Source organism: Lepisosteus platostomus, chromosome 5 (assembly GCF_059453375.1).
Source record: "Lepisosteus platostomus isolate fLepPlt1 chromosome 5, fLepPlt1.hap1, whole genome shotgun sequence".
In the NCBI taxonomy this organism is placed as follows: domain Eukaryota; kingdom Metazoa; phylum Chordata; class Actinopteri; order Semionotiformes; family Lepisosteidae; genus Lepisosteus; species Lepisosteus platostomus.
Window position 1 is genome coordinate 43,312,374 of NC_142615.1, and position 15,807 is coordinate 43,328,180.

At 52.5% G+C, this 15,807-nt stretch overlaps 1 protein-coding gene and 4 non-coding genes across 5 annotated transcripts in view; 3 read left to right on the forward strand and 2 right to left on the reverse strand.

Moving 5' to 3' along the window:
- The window catches only part of LOC148666845 (zona pellucida sperm-binding protein 3-like), a 779,162-nt gene that overhangs the window by 35,238 nt on the left and 728,117 nt on the right, over positions 1-15,807 (reverse strand). The gene's annotated exons all lie outside the window — the stretch shown is intronic.
- trnae-uuc (transfer RNA glutamic acid (anticodon UUC)) lies at positions 12,514-12,585 on the forward strand. The gene has a single exon. It is a non-coding gene; the product is annotated as a tRNA-Glu (tRNA).
- trnav-cac (transfer RNA valine (anticodon CAC)) lies at positions 13,033-13,105 on the forward strand. The gene has a single exon. It is a non-coding gene; the product is annotated as a tRNA-Val (tRNA).
- trnad-guc (transfer RNA aspartic acid (anticodon GUC)) lies at positions 13,735-13,806 on the reverse strand. The gene has a single exon. It is a non-coding gene; the product is annotated as a tRNA-Asp (tRNA).
- trnaf-gaa (transfer RNA phenylalanine (anticodon GAA)) lies at positions 14,829-14,901 on the forward strand. The gene has a single exon. It is a non-coding gene; the product is annotated as a tRNA-Phe (tRNA).

Below are 15,807 nucleotides of genomic sequence, written 5' to 3' on the forward strand. Positions count from 1 at the left end.
AGGACAGACAGAGAGCAGGGAGACATGGAGAGACTCAGACAGAAGGACAGAAAGACAGAAAGAGAGAAGTACAGACGGACAAAAAGACAGAGAAAAGGACAGATGGACTGATGGACAGACAGACGGACAGACGGACAGACGGACAGACTCTGCCCCACTTGCCTCGTCAGACATCTCAGCCTCTCTCCTTGCCCTCCGCACTGGGGAGCCCCAGGCGGGGCCTGGCGGGGCCGGGCGGGCGATGGGGGGCAGGACGGGCCGGGGCAGGGGCAGGGGCACCGCCCCGGGCAGCAGGGGGGGCTCGCGGGGCATGGTGGGGATGAAGGGGGGGCAGCGGGGCGGGGCGGGCAGGGGCCTGAGGGGGCCGGAGGGGGGGGCCGGGGGCGGGGAGCGGAGGGGGCTCTCGGGCGAGGAGGGGGGGGACACCGAGCGGAACGAGCTGGGCGAGCCCGAGCGGGACGAGCCGGGCGACCCCGGGAGCTCCAGCTGCAGCTCGGCTGCCCTCTCCAGCTTCTGGACGAGCTCGGGGAAACACGAAGACACCACGGGATTCTGTCCAGCGGGGAGAGAAGGAGACACAACGCAGGGGGGATGAGGAGCAGAGACTACGCCTGGACAGGTGAGTGTGTACAGTGTGTCCAGTAAGAGTCTGGACAGGTGAGTGTGTACAGTGTGTCCAGTAAGAGTCTGGACAGGTGAGTGTGTCCAGTGTGTCCAGTGAGAGTGTGGACAGGTGAGTGTGTACAGTGTGTCCAGTAAGAGTCTGGACAGGTGAGTGTGGACAGTGTGTCCAATAAGAGCCCAGACAGGTGAGTGTGGACAGTGTGTCCAGTGAGAGTCTGGACAGGTGGGTGTGTACAGTGTGTCCAATAAGAGCCCAGACAGGTGAGTGTGGACAGTGTGTCCAGTGAGAGTCTGGACAGGTGGTTGTGTACAGTGTGTCCAGTAAGAGTCTGGACAGGTGGGTGTGTACAGTGTGTCCAGTAAGAGTCCGGACAGGCGAGTGTGTCCAGTGTGTCCAGAAAGAGTGTGGACAGGTGTGTCCAACAGTAAGAAGCTGTCTTACCCTGTAACCTAGCTCAGGGGTGTTAGGGGGTGCTCTGTCTCCTCCCCAGATCTCACCTTCAGCTCTGGTGAAATGACGGACCACTAGGAGACGCTGAAAACTAGGACACAAGACAGAGGTTAGGTCCACAGAGCTCACTCAATCACTACAGCAAGCAGAGACCTCTCGGCCATCAGGACTGTGGGGGTCAGAGTGGGGAGCTGTAGGGTATCGGGAGATTAGGGGTCAGTGGGGGAGCTGTAGGGTATCGGGAGTTTAGGGGCCAGAGTGGGGAGCTGTAGGGTATCGGGAGTTTAGGGGTCAGAGTGGGGAGCTGTAGGGTATCGGGAGTTTAGGGGTCAGTGTGGGGAGCTGTAGGGTATCGGGAGTTTAGGGGTCAGAGTGGGGAGCTGTAGGGTATCGGGAGTTTAGGGGTCAGTGGGGGGAGCTGTAGGGTATCGGGAGTTTAGGGGTCAGTGGGGGGAGCTGTAGGGTATCGGGGGTTTAGGGGTCAGAGTGGGGAGCTGTAAGGTATCGGGAGTTTAGGGGTCAGTGGGGGGAGCTGTAGGGTATCGGGAGTTTAGGGGTCAGTGTGGGGAGCTGTAGGGTATCGTGAGTTTAGGGGTCAGTGGGGGGAGCTGTAGGGTATCGGGAGTTTAGGGGTCAGTGTGGGGAGCTGTAGGGTATCGGGAGATTAGGGGTCAGTGGGGGAGCTGTAGGGTAGATGTGGGGCACCGGGCCCACCACAGGGCGGCCGGTCCAGTCTCGCGGAAGGCGACCGGGTCAGACTTACAGAAAAGCACCGGGACTTGGGCCGGGACCTCTCCCGCTGCCAGTCCGGGTTCGGCCTGACCGGTGTGACCTGTGAAGACGCCAAACAGCCCATCTCCGAGACAGCTCTGACCAAATAGCCCAGCCCAGTCGTGTCGAGACTAGGGGCCTTGGGCAGTCTCTACAGTGTGTCCAGTGAGAGTGTGGACAGGTGAGTCTCTACAGTGTGTCCAGTGAGAGTGTGGACAGGTGAGTCTTACCAGTGTGTCCAGTAAGAGTCTGGACAGGTGAGTCTCTACAATGTGTCCAGTGAGAGTCTGGACAGGTGAGTCTGACCAGTGTGTCCAGTAAGAGTCTGGACAGGTGAGTGTGTACAGTGTGTCCAGTGAGAGTCTGGACAGGTGAGTCTCTACAGTGTGTCCAGTGAGAGTCCGGACAGGTGAGTCTCTACAGTGTGTCCAGTGAGAGTGTGGACAGGTGAGTGTGTACAGTGTGTCCAGTGAGAGTCTGGACAGGTGAGTCTCTACAGTGTGTCCAGTGAGAGTCCGGACAGGTGAGTCTCTACAGTGTGTCCAGGAAGAGTCTGGACAGGTGAGTGTGTACAGTGTGTCCAGTAAGAGTCTGAACAGGTGAGTCTCTACAGTGTGTCCAGTGAGAGTCTGGACAGGTGAGTGTGTACAGTGTGTCCAGTAAGAGTCTGGACAGGTGAGTGTGTACAGTGTGTCCAGTAAGAGTCTGAACAGGTGAGTCTCTACAGTGTGTCCAGTGAGAGTCCGGACAGGTGAGTCTCTACAGTGTGTCCAGGAAGAGTGTAGGACGTCCAGAGGCAATCTGTGCTCTCAGAAGGCCATAATGGACCTGCAGCTTGGTTTTCCTCGGACCCGCGACCCTGTCTCTTGAGCCGAGGCGTGTCCTCAGTCAAGATCACCACTGGAAGTGTCTCTCCTCGTCTGGAGGTGTTACCTTGAGACCTGGTCTGTCAAGCGCTTTGCGCTGCTATGTGTGTGAAAGGTGCTCTATCAGTGAAGTTTATTATTATTATTATAATACAGTGAGCGCTGCTGGGGGCGGAGAGGCCAGTCGGAGGAGGGCTGGACGCTGGACGCTGGACGGCGGGCGGGAGGGGTGGACTTACGACGCCTCGCCGGGCCCGGGTCCTGCTGCGACCGCGCACGGCCGTGCGGCATCTCTGTCGGTCCATCGCCCTGCCGAGACAAGCAGAGTCACAGAGGGGAGGGGAGGGGGCGGAGCCACACAGCTGGGCGGCTTGTTCCCCACCCCCGCCCCCCTCTGTGTATAGTAGAGCCTCCTGTCCTGACTGGAGGAGCTCACCCAGCTGTGTCTGGAGAGAAGCCAGGGTATCGGCTTCAACCACAGGGCTGGGCAGCTTGTTCCCCACCCCCACCACTCTCTGTGTAGAGGTGCACCTCCTCTCAATATCTTTTTACAGCACGATCACACCCATAAGAGTGGAGTAACGGAAAAAAAAAACAACTTATTTCTCAACTTATTTTGTTATTTCTCGACAGCGGCATTTTTAACTGACTTGCCGATTTCACGGGGATACTTCAGAGTGAATCTGAAGCTGGAACTATTATTTGATTGAAGTCGAAGTAACCCACGAATCTTTTTTGGAAGAAACACGTGTTTAGAAAGCGCTATATAGTCCTTTCCTCCTCCTCTCTCTTCACTCCTCTGAGCTCACGGAGCTCCGGCGCCGCCCCCCGCTAGATTCCGCCGCTCTGTGTCGTCAGGCGGCTCATTGTGACGCCCCCGTGATGTCGCCCCCAACACGCTCACGGCTCCGCCGCGAAACAAAAATGGCCGACATTTTTCGCGGTTGTTTTTTTTTTAGGTGGACATTTTATTTTTCCAACTCTCAGTGGCCAGCCGGGTGTCCCTGTACGACCCCGGTAGTTGCCACCTCGGACAGGCAGGGGAAACGGGTCCAGCTGTTTCCGGCCCAAGGGTTACAAAAGCTGCACTTGAATTTAAAGACAAAATCACGTCGAGGGCGCATTCAGCACCCCCACGTCCAACACGGGTTTCCGTGGGGTTTGGTTCAGTGAAATTAGCACCCCCCCTACCCCCAAGTCAAAGAAAGACCAACCTCCACCCCCCTCTAGCGGCCAAGGGTGGAAATTTCGGGCCACGCCACGTCCAAAAAACACGGGTTCCCACCCCCCCGTCCTGCGGGGAAAAGAGACAGCATTTTCTTTTCCGAGCGCTGCGTGGGACCTCACGACCCCCCCCCCCAAAAAACGGGCTTCGGAGACGAGGAAAACCAGGCACGTCGACCTCTCTACAACACCACCCGGCCGTTTCTGTTTCAGACCGTGGGAAAAAAATAAATACAATTTCGCCCCTCACCGACCGCCGCGCAAAAAAACACAACTTCACGCTACAGAAACGGCCTGTGTGAGGGGGGGCACGGGAAAAAAATAAAACCTGCGTGTTTTCGGCAGAGTAAGCTCAGCGGGGAAACTCCCTGAATCTCGGGGTTGCTTCTTGAACCCCGAAAACGACCTTTTTTCTCTCTCTCGTTTTCTTGGTGTCTGGGACGTTCACGAACTCCGCCGCGTCGGTGCGATTCCCAGCGGGACTTGAACATAACCCCCCCCCCCCCCGTGGAGCCACAGCGCCCCCTTGTGGCCGAGAGGACCACCACCCGCAGGGCTGAGCTTTTACTGCCGTGTCCCGCTTTCACTCTGGCGATGAAGGAGGGAATCAAGGAGGAGAATTAATATTGTGATCCACCAGTCCATCACAGGACACACACACACCCTGGACAGGACACCAGTCCTTCACAGGATACAAGTCCATCACAGTACACACACACACCCTGGACAGGACACAAGTCCATCACAGGACACACACACACTCACAAACCCTGGACAGGACAGCAGTCCATCACAGGACACACACACACTCACACACCCTGGACAGGACAGCAGTCCATCACAGGACACACACACTCACACACCCTGGACAGGACACCAGTCCATCACAGGATGTTCAGTGCCTCTCTCTAATAAAGTAGAAACAAGACATTAAACTCCGTTCAAAACGGGAGAAATCACCAGGACACAATACACCTTGCTCCGGACGATGGGAGAAGACCTGTACCTTCACGAGTCCGGGTTGTGAAAACTTCTTCTGGCAGTTCAAAACGTTTCGAAGGGACTACAGCGCTACCCTGTTTTCCATTTCTATCGTGTATTATTATACAGTCATAAGTATCTGTACTGATCACAGAGACCCCCTCTCACTGCCAGAACTGAAGCCCAGTGCAGCACGAATAATAATAATAATAATTAATCCGTCTGGACTCTCCACTCAGAGCTCTTCCCAGGTCAGGGGGATCCAGTGGGGAGGAGAGCAGAGGGATGGAGCCAGTTCAGAGAGGGGGGTGATACGGAGGAAAAAACCAAAAGCTAAACAGATTTTTTTTAAAATTTTTTATTGATGCTTAACAAAAGAACAAAAATTACAAGCTTCAGTCCAGACCGGGGTCTGGGGTCCCTCAGCTTCAGTCCAGTTCAGAATGGGGCCCCTCAGCTTCAGTCCAGTCCAGTCTGGGGCCCCTCAGCTCCACTCCAACCTGGTGTCCCTCAGCTCCAGTGCAGTCCAGACTGGGGTCCCTCAGCTCCAGTCCAGTCCAGTCTGGTGTCTCTCAGCTCCAGTCCAGTCCAGTCTGGGGCCCCTCAGCTCCAGTCCAGTCCAGTCTGGTGTCTCTCAGCTCCGGTCCAGTCCAGTCTGGTGTCTCTCAGCTCCGGTCCAGTCCAGTCTGGGGCCCCTCAGCTTCAGTGCAGTCCAGTCTGGCGTCCCTCAGCTCCAGTCCAGTCCAGTCTAGTCCAGTCCAGATCTTAGCTGGCACAGAACCAGGAAAGGAACCTGGAAAGAATATTGTTATTGCAGGTGTGAGGGACACAGACACAGACGTCACCATGACATCAAACAGCAAGAGGAGACTCCTCCTTGAATCACAGACACGACCGGGCGGCGCCCCCCTGTCTGCTCACCTGCACCTCCTCTTCCTCTTCTTGTCCTTCCCGGCAGCCTGCTCCTCCTCTCCCTCGCTCTTCCTCTCCTGACCCACGGCTCCATCGGCTCGTCCTGATCTTCTGTCTCCACTGACACGCAGCTCAGGGAGTTTAAAAAGACGCACCAGCGCTTCTGAAGCAGAGACAGGAGAGTCACGTTAAGAGTCGGACTGGACACTCCAGGACATGAACACTGCACTGAGAGAGAGAGATGGGTTCATACAGACACATGACTGGACACTCCAGTACATGAACACTGCACTGAGAGAGAGAGGGGTTCATACAGACACACTGACTGGACACTCCAGTACATGAACACTGCACTGAGAGAGAGAGGGGTTCATACAGACACACTGACTGGACACTGACTGGACACTGGACAGGAGTAAAGAGAGGATCAGAGCATTACCCACCTTATTTTTCTTCTGTCTCACAGGAGGTGGTGATTGGACCTCCTCCAGCTGGAGTCCGAGGAGGGAGAGAGGGGGCAGGAGAGGGACAGCACAGGGAGAGAAAGAGAGAGACAGGTGAGTCAAGTGTCCCAAGAGTACAGAGACTCTGCTGAAATCACACTCGCAGTGAGTGACACCGACACTAACCAGCCTCAGGACAGCACTGCTAGAGCGCCACAACCCATACTCAAGCACATCACAGCACAGATCAAACAGCAATATCTCACACACTGGGACACACACACACAAAAACATAAACTGGAATGCTACAGAACCTTAAACAGACAATACACACTAGCTGAATATTTGACCAAAATAAAAAATAACAAACAGAAACAGACCCTGACGAAGTACAGGCTCAGTGACCACAACCTGGCCATAGAAACTGGGCAACACAGGCAGACCTGGCTGCCCAGAGAGGACAGGCTATGCTCCCACTGCCAGCGGGGAGAAATAGAGACAGAGGTGCACTTCCTACTGCACTGTGACAGATACTCTGGGATTAGAGAAACATTCTTCCCGAAATTCAGGAATCTAATCCCAGAGTTCCCACACCTGCCAGAATCACAACGGGTCCCAATCCTACTGGGAGAGGGAGGAGGGAACTCAGTTGATCTGGCAGCCCAGCATGTGATCTCCTGTCACAGCCTGAGGAACAGTGAGTCTGTCTCCCAATAATGCTCCAGCCGCCTACAGTATATGTCAATATTTTATAATATGTCTTTTTTGTAAATGTCTGTAACATGTCTGCTTTACGCAGAGAGTGGAGGGGGTTGGATGTCAAGGCCTGACGATACCGCATTACGCAGAGAGTGGAGGGGTGGGATGTCAGGGCCTGACGACACTGCTTTATGCAGAGAATGGAGGGGTGGGTGTCAGGGCCATACGACACTTCTTTATTCAGAGAGTGGAGGGGGTGGGATGTCAGGGCTAGATGACACTGCTTTACACAGAGAGTGGAGAGGTGGGTGTCAAGGCTATACGACAGTGCTTTACACAGAGAGTGGTGGGGGTGGGATGTCAGGGCCATATGACACTGCTTTACACAGAGAGTGACGGGGGTGGGATGTCAGGGCTTGACGACACTGCTTTATGCAGAGAGTGGCAGGGGTGGGATGTCAGGGCCTGACGATACTACTTTACACAGTTAGTGGTGGGGGTGGGATGTCAGGGCCATATGACACTTCTTTACGCAGAGAGTGGCAGGGCTATACGACAGTGCTTTCGGCAGAGAGTGGTGGGGGTGTGATGTCAGGGCCATACGACACTTCTATACGCAGGGAGTGGCAGGGGTGGGATGTCAGGGCCTGACGATACTACTTTACACAGTTAGTGGTGGGGGTGGGATGTCAGGGCCATACGACACTTCTTTACGCAGAGAGTGGCAGGGCTTGACGACACTGCTTTATGCAAAAAATGGAGGGGTGGGTGTCAGGGCTATATGACAGTGCTTTCCGCAGAGAGTGGTGGGGGTGTGATGTCAGGGCCATACAGCAGTGCTCTACAGAGAGTGGTGGGGGTGTGATGTCAGGGCCATATGACACTGCTTTACACAGAGAGTGGAGAGGTGGGTGTCAAGGCTATACGACAGTGCTTTACACAGAGAGTGGTGGGGGTGGGATGTCAGGGCCTGACAACACAGCTTAACGCAGAGTGTGGAGGGGAGGGTGTCAGGGTTATACGGCAGTGCTTTACGCAGAGAGTGGTGGGGGTGTGATGTCAGGGCCATACGACAGTGCTTTACACAGAGAGTGGCGGGGGAGGGATGTCAGGGCTTGACAACACTGCTTTATGCAGAGAGTGGAGGGATTGGTGTCAGGGCCATATGACACTACTTTACACAGAGAGTGGCGGGAGTGGGATGTCAGGCCCTGACGATACTACTTTACGTAGACAGTGGCGGGGGTGGGATGTCAGGGCCTGACGACACTGCTTTATTCAAAGAGTGGAGGGGTGGGTGTCAGGGCTATACGACAGTGCTTAATGCAGAGAGTGGAGGGTTGGGTGTCAGGGCTATACGACAGTGCTTTCCGCAGAGAGTGGTGGGGGTGTGATGTCAGGGCCATACGACACTTCTATACGCAGGGAGTGGCAGGGGTGGGATGTCAGGGCCTGACGATACTTATTTACGCAGAGAGTGGCAGGGGTGGGATGTCAGGGCCTGAAGATACTGCTTTTCGCAGAGAGCGGAGGAGGTGGGATTCGACCTCTCAGTGGGGCCAGCAGGGGGCACTCACCCTGCGGTCTTTGAGGGTCTTAATGCCCCAGTGTAGTGACGGGGGACACGATCTGGCCCACCAGCGACGAGCAGGTTACCAGATCTAGACAAAGGGGGCAACTCTTAGTCGTATGAGCTTAGTCACACATCGCAGCGATTAAAAAAACAAAACAAACATATTATGTCTGTTACTAACGACTTTTTTTTCCTACATTGAAAGTCTCTTTCCCGGGTGATTTTCTAGCGCGACTGGGGCTCTTCATTTCTCCTCGGAGTCTCATCGCGGGCGGATTTGAAACAGACCACAGAAGGTGGTCACACACTATATTATTATTGAGAGACAGGCTCACTGTCTGTACCTCAGGCTGGGACAGGAGATCCCACACTGTATTATTATTATTGAGAGACAGGCTTACTCTCTGTTCCTCAAGCTGAGACAGGACATCACATACTGTATTATTATTGATTGACAGGCTCACTGTTCCTCAGGCTGGGACAGGAGATCACACACTGTATTATTATTATTGAGAGACAAGCTCACTGTCTGTTCCTCAGGCTGGGACAGAGGATCACACACTGTATTATTATTATTTAGAGACAGGCTCACTGTCTGTTCCTCAGAGTTGGACAGGAGATCCCACACTGAATTATTATTATAGAGAGACAGGCTCACTGTATGTTCCCCAGGCTGGGACAGGAGATCACACACTGTATTATTATTATTGAGAGACAAACTCACTGTCTGTTCCCCAGGCTGGGACAGGAGATCCCACACTGTATTATTATAATTATTTAGAGACAGACTCACTGTCTTTTCCTCGGTCTGGGACAGATGGTCACACACTGTATTATTATTGAGACAGGCTCACTGTCTGTTCCTCAATCTGGGACAGTAGATCACATTGTATTATTATTATTAATATTATTGAGAGTCTGGCACACTGTTCCCCAGGCTGGGACAGGAGATCCCACACTGTATTATTATTATTTTGAGACAGGCTCACTGTTTGTTCCTCAGGCTGGGACAGGAGATCACACACTGTATTATAATTATTGAGAGAGAGGCTCACTGTCTGTTCATCAGACTGGGACAGGAGATCCCACACTGAATTATTATTATTGAGAGACAGGCTTACTCTCTGTTCCTCAGGCGGAGACAGGACATCACATACTGTATTATTATTGATTGACAGGCTTATTGTTCCTCAGGCTGGGACAGGAGATCAGACACTGTATTATTATTATAGTGAGACAGGCTCACTGTATATTCCCCAGGCTGGGACAGGAGGTCATACATTATATTATTATTATAGAGAGACAGGCTCACTGTATGTTCCACAAGCTGAGACAGGAATTCACACTGTATTATTATTATTGAGAGACAGACTCACTGTTCCTCATGCTGGGACAGTAGATCACACTGTATTATTATTACTGAGAGTCTGGCTCACTGTTCCCCAGGCTGGGACAGGAGATCACACACTGTATTATTATTATTGAGAGACAGGCTTACTGTCTGTTCCTCAGGCTAGGGTAGGATATCACACACTGTATTATTAGTATTGAGAGAAAGCCTCAGTGTTCCCCAGGCTGGGACAGGAGATCACACATTGTATTATTATTATTATTGAGAGACAAGCTCACTGTTCCCCAGGCTGGGACAGGAGGTCATACTCTGTATTATTATTATTGAGAGACAGGCTCACTGTCTGTTCCTCAGGCTGGGACAGGAGATCACAAACTGTATTATTGTTATAGAGAGACCTGCTCTTTCCTGACTGTTCCTTAGGCTGGGACAGCAGATCATAATCTGCTTTATTATTATTGAGAGACTGGCTCATTCTTGTCTGTTCCTCAGGTTGGGAAAGGAGATCACACACTGTATTATTATTATTGAGAGACGGGCTCACTGTCTGTTCCTCTGACTGGGGCAGGAAATGACACACTGTATAATTAGTATTGAGAGACAGGCTCAGTGTTCCCCAGGCTGAGACAGGAGATAACACTGTATTATTATTATTGAGTATCTGGTTCACTGTTCCCCAGGCTGGGACAGGAAATCACACACTGTATTATTATTATTGAGAGACAGGCTCACTGTCTGTTCCTCAGGCTGGGGCAGGATATCACACACTGTATTATTAGTATTGAGAGACAGCCTCAGTGTTCGCCAGGCTTGGACAGGAGATCACACACTGTATTATTATTATTGAGATACAGACTCACTGTCTGTTCCTCCTGCTGGGACTGGAGATCACACACTGTTCTATTATTACTGAGGGACATGCTCACTGTTTGTCCTTCAGACTGGGACAGGACATTCCACACTAGGTTTTCATTATTGAGAGACAGGCTCGCTGTCTATTCCTCAGGCTAGTACAGGAGATCACGCACTGTATTATTATAATTTAGATACAGGCTCACTGTGTGTTCCTCAGGCTGGGACAGTAGATCACACTGTATTATAATTATTGAGAGGCTGACTCACTGTTTCCCAGGCTGGGACAGGAGATCACACACTGTATTATTATTGAGAGACAGGCTCACTGTCTGTTCCTCTGGCTGAGGTAGGGAATCACACACTGTATTATTAGTATTATTAAGAGACAGGCTCGCTGTCTGCTCCACAGGCTGGGAGGCACCAGTTCTGTAGGGGTTTGGGCATTTACTGGGACAATTATTTTTGTGGCAGTAAATCACAAAATTGATTCTTTTAATGGTCTTAGAATCCAACCATGTGACATAACTCAAACAACGCACACACAGGTACAAATACACGAGGATACATTTGTTAATATATAGAATATGCATGCAAACCTAACAGATCTTATCGTATGGGTTATCAGAATACAAAAGATATAAATTCATTCAGTTACAAAGAGTTACACATATCAAGAGGACATAAGTTCGGTATATCATTCATTTAGACCATTTCGTAATTGAACTTGTTTACAACTTCTACATGAGATACTCAAAACAAGTACATAACCCTTAAGAATTAAATTGATATCAACTAGTTGGGAGCAGTAACGCAATAAGGTTGAATACTCACTGCCGGGGCGTCCCTTTTCTCACTGTTTCCGTAGTGCAGCGGTTATCACGTTTGCCTCACACGCGGAAAAATCCCCGGTTTGAAACCGGACGGGAACAGCCTCTTTTTGCACGCTCCTGTACTTCACAGAGGTCTTGAGTGACCGGTCATTTGTTCCCAATGTATTTCCGGTGCCTTCATGCACTCTTGTACCAAACGCATGTTCCTTCTGTACGCGGAGCCGATCATTTGCAATTGGGCTGTGCCGACAGACCAGGACGAGCTCTGTCGGCTCAAAAGCAGCGCAGGACCTGCAAGAACAACAGAAAGATTAGCATCCAGCGGGGGCTTCTTAGTGAGCCCAAGATCTCATCAAGAATCGGCTCCAGCAACAGGGCTGGGCGCATTGTTCCATTCTCCGACAACTCTCGGTGTAAACAAGTCCCTCCTGGTCTCTGCTTGAATTGCACTTTCCTGCATTTGCTTTGGTGTAACTGGCTTCCCCTGCATGGGCGAATGTGAAGAAGATCCTTAGTAAGTCATTGAAGAAAACCGAGAAGAGGTCGAGTGGCCTCTGTCGTTCATCAACGATCCAGTCAGGCAGTACTCCTCTGTAAAGCGCCGTTCGTTCACATCGATTGGCTTTTTTTTGCCTTCATTTGTGCATGTAGTAAAAGCAGACGCCCCTATTCTACCGACTCGAACCGGGGTTGCTGCGGCCACAACGCAAAGTACTGAGCACTATACGATCATGGCGAGATACCGAGACACACGTGGCAGGGCGGAAAAGGCTGTGCTCTCTTCGTGTGACATAATTCGGAAAAGTCCTGACGTTGCATTTCAACTGAGCCCCAGTATACATCGACCCTTCGACACTCTGAGTGACACTTCTTGCGTTTTCTCATATTTATGTAGTTTGCTTGCATGATGCCCGGAACAGCGGGGTTGTGCGCTCCCATATGGTCTAGCGGTTAGGATTCCTGGTTTTCACCCAGGTGGCCTGGGTTCAACTCCCGGTATGGGAACGTGTCAGTTTTGAATCCTGCATTCCAAAAGATCAGCACCGTGTACGAAGGAGCCGCATTAAAACTACTCGAACGTGCAAAACGTGCGAGAAGAGGGGGCGCTTGTTTCCAGCCGAAACTTCTCGCGTGTGAGACGAGCTGATCATCGCTGCAGGAGGTGGGAGGGTTACTCTGGTAGACAGGGCTGACCTTCGGCAATAAGTTTTATACAAGATGATATTTGCACTTTCTGGAGAGGCGATTTTCTCCACTTCAGTAGCCCGATTTCGTCGATTGCGTGGAGAGGGCTGTAGAATGTGGCGCCGCCTTTCCTGCTCCGTCCATGACAGGCGTGCTGGTCTCTGGAGAGAGAGCACGGTCCATCAGCGCACTCCAATAAAGGCACTGGAAGCAGCTGAATCGCATTGTAGAAGCTCAGTGCTGGGCCGCTGGGCACCTCTTACCACCGTTTCCGTAGTGTAGTGGTTATCACGTTCGCCTCACACGCGAGAGGTCCCTGGTTCGAAACCGGGCGGAAACAGACTTCTTTTGTCGCCACGCACAAAAGGGGATTGGGGATTCGCCTAGCAGTGTGATCGAACAGACCCACTCACCTCTTAGTGTAGCGGGATCTGCACAGTGCATGTCACAGCGCATCCTGCTTTCACTTCAATGCGCGTCCTGATGTACCCCGGTCTTCCGCGTGACAGGTGGGGACAGGTGACAGGTCCGCGTGACAGGTCCTATACTAACGAGGAAGACATCGCTCTCTCCAACCCCCGGTATCGTGTCCCGACCCACCGTGCTGGAAGGCGACGTGTGCTGTAATTCCTTTACGGAGCAGAAATGACAACCGAGGAGCCGAGAGATCATTTCAGCATTTCGCGTCTGAACGGAAAACACAAACGACCAACTCGGAATGACTTGCCTTTGACGCTTATCAAAGTGTTCTTTGTGCATCGAACAGACCCACTCACCTCTTAGTGTGGCGGGATCTGCACAGTGCATGTCGCAGCGCTTCCTGCTTTCACTTCAATGTGCTTCCTGATGTCGAGTCGTGTGCCGTGCGGAGGCTCTGAAAGCGAGACCAATGAAAAGGTGCACGACGCTGTGAAAGAAAACAGAGAAGTGAAAGGCAGTCCTTTCTCTAAGGAGGTGAAAGAAAAGCTACTCCCCGTCGGGGAATCGAACCCCGGTCTCCCGCGTGACAGGCGGGGATACTTACCACTATACTAACGAGGAAGACAGCGTACGCTCCGACCCCCGGCATCGTGTCCCGACCCAGCGTGCTGGAAGGCGACGCGTGCTGTGATTCCTTTACGGAGCAGAAATGACAACCGAGGAGCCGAGAGATCATTTCAGCATTTCGCGTCTGAACGGAAAACACAAACGACCAACTCGGAATGACTTGCCTTTGACGCTTTTCAAAGTCTTCTTTGTGGACGACGACTGCGCCGCCTAGCAGATACAAATGGGTTGTACAACTTTGAACTAGCAAATGGAAGAGGGCTAAGCCCCCTCTCTTTTAGCCCAGGTTCGATCTGTCTCCCAGAATCACCAGGGCGCACACACACACACCCGTGCCGTTGAAGTGCTCTGCTTCATTTCTAAGGGCAACTCAACATTCACTCCTACCCCGAGTGCAGAAAAGACAGCGTCCGCAGCAACAACAGCTCAGGTCTCTGCACAGGAGCTAAGCTGCCCCCATCTCCCCTGCTCTGCGGCTCCTGCGGAGTGGAGTCCTGCCTGGAGCCGTGTTTGCAGGCGGCAGCTCCCCGCGCTATGTCTGTGCGTCGTGTCAAAGAGCTCCTGGGAGGAAGAGAGAGCCCTCCCACTCGGGGGCTTTTCCATGGTCTGTGTGAGGAGGGGCGGGTGTGTCCAGTAGCTTATCGAGCGGAAGCCTGGGGCGGCGGAGAGCTGTGATCGTGCAGACCTTGAGGTGTCACCTCTTTGTCTGCTTTCCCGCCCCCCCTCCGCCCGAGCTCTGCTCCAAAGTAGCCCGGCAACCCCTCACACCTGCACGTGTCACAACCTAAGGTGTGGTCATGAGACACCCATGGGGTGTCGTTCCTTTCTTGCTAATTGTTTCCTGCCCGTCACAGGCAGGAGTCCATGCGAGGAAGATGCGCTGGACAGAGCTCAGAGGGCGCACCTGGGTGGCTTTCCTTCTGAGTGACGTTCCTGCAACACTCTCCCGCTCCTCTTGGTGCGCTCATGCCGCAACACAGGAAGGCTGGAGCAGGTGGCTATGGGCTCTGCGCACCGCCGAAATAGCTCAGTTGGGAGAGCGTTAGACTGAAGATCTAAAGGTCCCTGGTTCGATCCCGGGTTTCGGCATTTTGTTTCATCACGCCCTTTGTTCCTCTCTCCAGCGCCCCCTGCCTAAAGTGACGCGTCCCTTTCTCAGCCCGAAACGCAAGTGAGACACCAGCAGCGGTCCCTGCAGGTTTCCGTAGTGTAGCGGCTATCACGTTCGCCTAACACGCGCAAGGTCCCCAGTTCGAGACCGGGTGGAAACAGCCTTGTTTTGCACGCTCCTGTACTTCACAGAGGTCTTGAGCGACCGGTCATTTGTTCCCAATGTGTTTCCGGTGCCTTCATGCACTCTTGTACCAAACGCACGTTCCTTCTGTACGCGGAGCCGATCATTTGCAATTGGGCTGTGCCGACAGACCAGGACGAGCTCTGTCGGCTCAAAAGCAGCGCAGGAACTGCAAGAACAACAGAAAGATTAGCATCCAGCGGGGGCCTCTTAGTGAGCCCAAGATCTCATCAAGAATCGGCTCCAGCAACAGGGCTGGGCGCATTGTTCCATTCTCCGACCACTCTCAGTGTAAACAAGTCCCTCCTGGTCTCTGCTTGAAATGCACTTTCCTTCGTTTGCTTTGGTGTAACTGGCTTCCCCTGCATGGGTGAATGTGAAGAAGATCCTTAGTAAGTCACTGAAGAAAACCGAGAAGAGGTCGGAGTGGCCTCTGTCGTTCATCAACGATCCAGTCAGGCAGTACTCCTCTGTAAAGCGCCGTTCGTTCACATCGATTGGCTTTTTTTTGCCTTCATTCATGCAAGTAGTAAAAGCAGACGCCCCTCTAGGGAGCCTGTCAGTACCCGGAGTTTTCCCCTTCTGTAAGCTCTAAATAGCCTCTCAGCTCTTCTATTGTCAAATCCTCCTCAAGTACTTCCCTATCTTCTTCACTCAAAATGTTTTCTAGCTTTGAGGTAAAAAAATGAATTTCTTCATCC